Source organism: Chrysemys picta, chromosome 17 (assembly GCF_011386835.1).
Source record: "Chrysemys picta bellii isolate R12L10 chromosome 17, ASM1138683v2, whole genome shotgun sequence".
In the NCBI taxonomy this organism is placed as follows: domain Eukaryota; kingdom Metazoa; phylum Chordata; order Testudines; family Emydidae; genus Chrysemys; species Chrysemys picta.
Window position 1 is genome coordinate 2,299,184 of NC_088807.1, and position 6,154 is coordinate 2,305,337.

A 6,154-nucleotide genomic window follows, 5' to 3' on the forward strand; every position below is an offset into this window, starting at 1 on the left:
AATACTTTGCAAAGCAGCAACCATAAAGATCAGGCTTTTTTATTTTGACATTGCAAATCTGTTTTGCTTCACCTCTCCATTAAAACATTTATTTTAAAATCGAGCATTAGATAAGACCCATCTGTGGGCATCCTTCTTGGTTTTTACTTGGGAGGAGTGGGGGGTGGGGTAACAGAGACAGACGATGGCTTTACAACCTCACCGAGAAATCAAAACCAAGTCATAACCATCCAACACTGCAAACTAACAGCTCATTTTCTTCCTCCCCAAAGCCCCCACCCCTTTACTGGGGGAGGGGGAGAAGGGTGATTCCAGAAGGTTGTGGGGATCTGAGAAAGGGGCACCCAGCACCCCTCTTTCCACTGCTGTGTCTGTGCAGGGAACGATAGAACATTATGTATCGTTTTATAAAGCTACATTGTATTCTGTAGACGTGACCTGCAGACGCAGTAACAGGAGGCTGTTTGGGGGGGAACTGGATTGGGGGAGCAATGGAAAGGGAACAGGGATGCTACCCTAGGAGGGGTGCAAGGCTCCCTTTCCCCCCCTCCTCCCCAGTTTTTTTCGCCCTGTCACAGCCCTGAGTTGCAGGTAGAGAGAGTTAAGAGATTTAAAGAGAAATTGCTACATTGTAACAAACTCACCGTGATGTTTGAGCAGCAGTCAGCGCGGGGTCTCCGAGACATCCCCGCACGGGCTCCGGAGGCAGGACCCCGGCAGGCACAGACACATAGAGGTTCAGCTCACTGCCTGATTACATTTCAACAGCGCTTCCTAAAATGCAAAGCACGCGAGAGAGGAAGGGAGAGAGAATAACGACTGTAATTCTATTTCATTTTTTTTTAAACTTCACTTACCTCTACTAAAAAAAAAAAGAAAATCAGGTATAAGTTGCCCCCACCCCTTTCAAAGGATTTACATTTGTGATGCCCCACCCCCCTCTTTCAAAATAGCCACACACACAAGTGAGAACGGCAGAGAAACACCATAGGGCTGTCAAGCTGGAATGAGTAAGATTTAAAGAGGCAGACGTGCCAAATCTCGTTCATTTTTCAAATATAATTTTAAGGCAGTTTATAATGCATCTCCCTCAGATGAGGAAACATTTTGCAGCATCTGGATACATATGAGTGTTTATTTCAAGAGCACTTAAAAACCAATTTTTTAGATTTTTTAAAAAGCCAAGTTCACTGCTCCAAATTGTTGCAGCCTAACTAGAGATTAAAACATTTATTTATGTAAAGATGTTTTCAATGACACCTACAATAAAGTGTCTTATACCATGCTGCCCCATTGAAGATCTCAATGAAACACACTTCAAAATCCCTTCATCAAACAGATCATTTTAAAACGGTATTTGAAATGAGCTCAAAATGAAAGTCTCTCTCTCTCTCAGGCCCCATCTATAGTCAACACAAAAAAATTTTTTTTTTAATCATTGCAAACACTCATGTTAGCAACTCAAGGTTGACAAGCCTGCTGGTTACTTCCACAATGTCAACAGTGTGGAACAGACTTGCTTCCCACAGGACCAAATGATACAGCCCCCAATCCAGGGCACAACTCATTGCAGGATTGGGGCCCACTGTCATCCAACTTTTCTGGAAACAAGTCTATTCAACATGGTTCTGAAAATTATCGTCACTGATGGCAGAATCTCTACACTAGGGCTCCCACCATTTTTCAAAATCTTCCTTAAAACAGACAAGGCTTAAAGGATTCCATCCACAGTGGGATTGGGGAGGGACCAGCACCTCTCGAATTTGAGCCTCAAATAAAATTTAGCAAGTTTACTCTCTCTCTAGGTTACGGGGTCATTCATCATTTGAATGGGAGTGTGTGGAAAGATAGATGTATTTTAATGGCTTGATCCTGATCCCATTAACATCAATAGGTATTTTTCACTGACTTCAATAGTAGCAGGTTCAATCCCTGTTCGAGGGTTTTCAACTTGCTAGTTATTATTGTCTTGTTTTTATTGTTTAATTAGCTCTTAGGCCCCAATCCTGGAATGCATCCATGTAGAGCTCACTGCAGAATCAGGGTTTAAGGCCTGATCCTGGAAAAACTTATACTTCTTAACTTCAAGTATCTGAATAGTCCCACTGAAGTCAACAGGACTACACACGTGCTTAAACTTTAACATTTATGTAAGAGTTTACAGGAGCAAGGCCTTATTAAGGTTTGTATAGTGCTTTATAAAAAATATACATGCTAAACATTATTTTAATTTTTAAAACAGATATCTGTAGTTTGCATAGTTTGTAAGGGACCGTAAAATCAATATTATTACTGAGTTTAAAATGTTGCTGCTACAGTTATTTATTAAGCACCAATGTTTTCAGCCAACTACATCAATGCAGTTGGATTCATCTCACTCAACTTAAGAGGAAAATATGACTTCAATGAAAACTGGAATGGTTAGTAGCTATAGAAACTTTTGATGTAATTCAGTCTCTAAATCATAATCACTTCAGCTTTCTGTAGCAGCAATAAAGTGACTCAGATAAATAAACCAATAAAAATGTATTTAATCATTTTAATGGATGCACGAAGTACATGAACAAGTGCAAAGTAGTAATGCTATTACTATTCATAAAAACAATACACTTATTAAAACTAACCTGTTCACAACAGAAAACACAAACACACCACTGCTCTGTGAAAGCAAAGAAAAATATCATGCAAGTAAATACAAGTTTAATTTATTTACACCATTAATATTTAATGGCTGCTGCTTTCCTCCCCTAAAATACGTTTTCTGGACTTGGGTAATTATTAATCATACTTTTATAAGTTAAATTTCATCAGCTAATTCCCACTGAACAAAATCTTGATTGAGAAGAGATCGGGAATGAAATCATGGCCCCACTGAAGTCAGTAGAAGTTTCAATGGGGCCAGGATTTTACCCATGGTATGTACTAATTACCAATTATTAATTATATTCATACTGTGTCTTCCTGGTATATCACATCAGATCCAGCTCTGGAAACATTCATTTCCTTAACTTGTGTTTAATATTAAGCATGTGCATCACTGTTTGTGAGATTATGGCCTTTGTTACTTCACAGGTGGTTACAAAGGGATGGATGTACTTCTTTCTAACTATAGAGAAAGGTTTCCTTGGAGGCAAGCAGCACTAGCTACTGTGATCTTAGATTGCCCAGCAGTTCATAGCAGTTGATTTAAAAAAAAACTTATATAAAACTACTTCTCATAGCCATTTGTAGTTGCCACAGAAGTCTGTTGTTTTAAATGACAATTTTTGTTATAATTGTACTTCATAATCAAAATTATTGAAAACATGATTTTTAGTATTTTGAGAAATTAGGGGAAAACTAACAACATACTCTTAGGTTCTCACATATTGAGAAAGGACCAGTTACATTCAGCAGGCTAATGGGAAAATTAGGTACTGAAAATAATCCTTCCCCATCCCCTTCTAGTAATGGTCTCACTAGCTAAAAAGTTTAACTGAGGAAGCACTGTAATATCACCAGTCTTCCTGAGGGGAGTCAATTACTCTGAAAAGAAATTACAAGCATAGTTTCACTAGGGAAAGGAAGGATTTTTTTTTTTAAATATGTCCTCTTTAACATTTTAATACCAAGTGAACATACCGAGTTTGATATAAAACAAAAAGTTATATTTAACAACAACAACAACAAAACTGTCAAAATTACTTACAGTTTTAGGGCCAAATTCTGCAAAGACTTCCCACTAAGAGTAAGCACTGTACTAGGTAGTAAATGTTTGCAGGATCAGGTCCTTAATTAATGCTGAGATAAAAAATAAAATGTCTTTCGTTTCATTATATTACATGTTCCACAATATTTTGGGTTTTTTTATAACTGGCCATGAAAGCCAAAATAGCCAGCAAAATCTTATGACTGATCTTAGGCATAGCTACATACATTGAGAGCACACACATTTAAGCAATCTACATACTTGGAGTTTATAGACTGAATGCTACCAGTATTACTGTAAATTCAAGCACAATCTCAAACTGGCTCTGTGTTCAGGCAGCACAAAGTACAGCTCAAGCAAGGGTCCTCAGCATACCAATTAAAAACTGGTTCTGCCAGAGAGAGAAAGACCTTTCCTGATTGGTCAAAAGTGGAGCAGCTCAGAAAGGAATGGGAAGGGCTACATGCATCACCCTGAATCCTGATTAGACAGGTTAAATGTGATTGACCAGTGTGAGTAATTAATAATCAAGAGGCAGGGCTTTCTGCTTTGTTTATACCCTTTGATTGGCTGAATTTGAATTAGATATACATTTTGTTTATACCTGGGTGGGACTATGGAAGGGTTTATTTTGGTGCATTACAGTATAAAAGTGCAGTGCAAACTGAGTGCAGTGACAGTTTAACAGAGGGAGGAGAGAGAAGGGGGTTTGCAGCGAAGTAGCCGCCTGCAGTCTCAGCATCATCTCTATTTCCTGGCTGTAAATGGCCTTGCGATCAGCCTGCCAAACTGCTGAAAGTTAACCTAATCAGGAATGTAACTTTTAATGAAGCACACAGGGCCATAATATAGCTTCTATTGTCAAATTTGTACAGGAATTTTGAACACAAAATAGTTTGAATAAAATGTGTGTGAAAGGAAATGAAGATGAAGGATGTTGTTGTTCCCTCTTCATACCTACATTCCATTCTGCATAATCAGAACTGTTATAGAGTAAATTTTAAGTAATTAAATGAATCCTTATTCACACATGAACAATATTTTTCCCTTGAGCTTTTCCACCCCAACCTGAAAAGTTTAATAGGTATAATTAAGTCTATCTTGTCCAGAAATCCTGGTAAGAAGCCACAATAATTGCTAATTAGGCTTAGGCATGGGGCAAGATGGCTCAAACCAACTTCCTTCTTGAAAGGATGTTACCATCAACCAAGCTCTTCATGCACAGGGCACATTTCCAAATGTGAAGAAGAAGGTGATACTGATTTTTTGAAAGAAAGACAGATTTTTAAATTGTATTACATTTCCCTAACTTTACAGTCATTTCCCCTTCTCTTCGGTACACTTAAAAAACAAACACAAAAACCCCAAAACAAAACAAAAAACTTACTAGAGTGACAGAAGGTTTCCCCACAGCTAGGTCCTGCCATTCTGAATTACTAGAGCAGCTCCACTGACTTCAGGGCAGTGTCACGCACTCACCCCAGCAGAGAATTTGGCCAACAAATCCACTGTTCAAAACTAGAGAAGGGGACAAGTTAAAATAATATTTTGTAATTCTGAAGCACCTTTCAGTGAAAATAATACCTAATGCTTTTCATCATTAGATCTCAAAGTGCTTTAAAAAAGAGAGACAAGGTGGGTGAGGTAATATCTGTTATTGGATCAACTTCTGTTGGTGAGAGAGACAGGCTTTCGAGCCACATGGCGCTAGGGTTGCCAAGCATCCGGTTTTCAACTGGAATGTCCGGTGGGCCGCAGTGGCCGACTCTGCGCGGCTCCCGGAAGCAGCCTGCATGTCCCTCTGGCTCTTAGGTGCAAGAGCAGTAATGGGGGCTCCACGCGCTGCCCATGCTCGTGGCGCAGGCACCGCCCCAAATGCTAGCTCCGCAGCTTCCACTGGCTGGACTCCTGTGCCTAGGAGCTGGAGAGACATGCCGGCCACTTCCCGGGAGCCACCTGAGATAAGCACTGCCCGAAGCCCGCATCCCAAACTCCCTCCCGTGCCCCAACCCCTTGCCCCAGCGCGGAGCCCCCTCCCGCACCACGAACCCCTCAGTTCTGGCCCGCACCCCCAGCCCAGAGACCATACTCCCTCCCACACCCCAACCCCCTGCCCCAGCAGGAGCCCCCTCCCACACTCCGAAACCCACAGTCCCATCCCTTCGCCCAGAGCCCTCTCCTGCACCCCAAACCCCTCATCCCCAGACCCACCCCAGAGCCCGCACCCCAACACCCTGCTCCAGCCCAGTGAAAATGAGTGAGTGAGTGAGCAAGCAAGGGTGGGGGAGAGCAAGCCAGGGAAGAAAGGGGGATGGAGTGAGTGGGGGCATGGCCTCGGAGAAGGGGTGGGGTCTTGGGGAAGGGACATGACACGGTGTTTGGTTTTCTGCAATCAGAAAGTTGGCAACCCAATAAGGAGCTCTTTTTCAGCTCAGCATCATTATGCCCATTTTTTACACATGGAGA

At 41.3% G+C, this 6,154-nt stretch overlaps 1 protein-coding gene across 7 annotated transcripts in view; it reads right to left on the minus strand.

Annotated features, from left to right (window-relative positions):
* Window positions 1-4,081, minus strand: part of BICRA (BRD4 interacting chromatin remodeling complex associated protein) — a 128,798-nt gene extending 124,717 nt beyond the window's left edge. For 2 of the 7 annotated variants that reach the window (XM_042861086.2, XM_042861084.2), the window contains exons 1-3: window positions 3,950-4,070; window positions 2,625-2,659; window positions 645-774 (exon numbers count right to left, since the gene is read on the minus strand). The gene's annotated coding sequence lies outside the window, so the exon portion shown is untranslated. Of the gene's footprint in view, window positions 1-644; window positions 775-2,624; window positions 2,660-3,688 lie in introns of all 7 variants that reach the window. The other 5 variants (XM_065571856.1, XM_042861089.2, XM_042861088.2 and 2 more) reach the window with 4 other exon arrangements.
* Window positions 4,082-6,154: the final 2,073 nt, after the last annotated feature.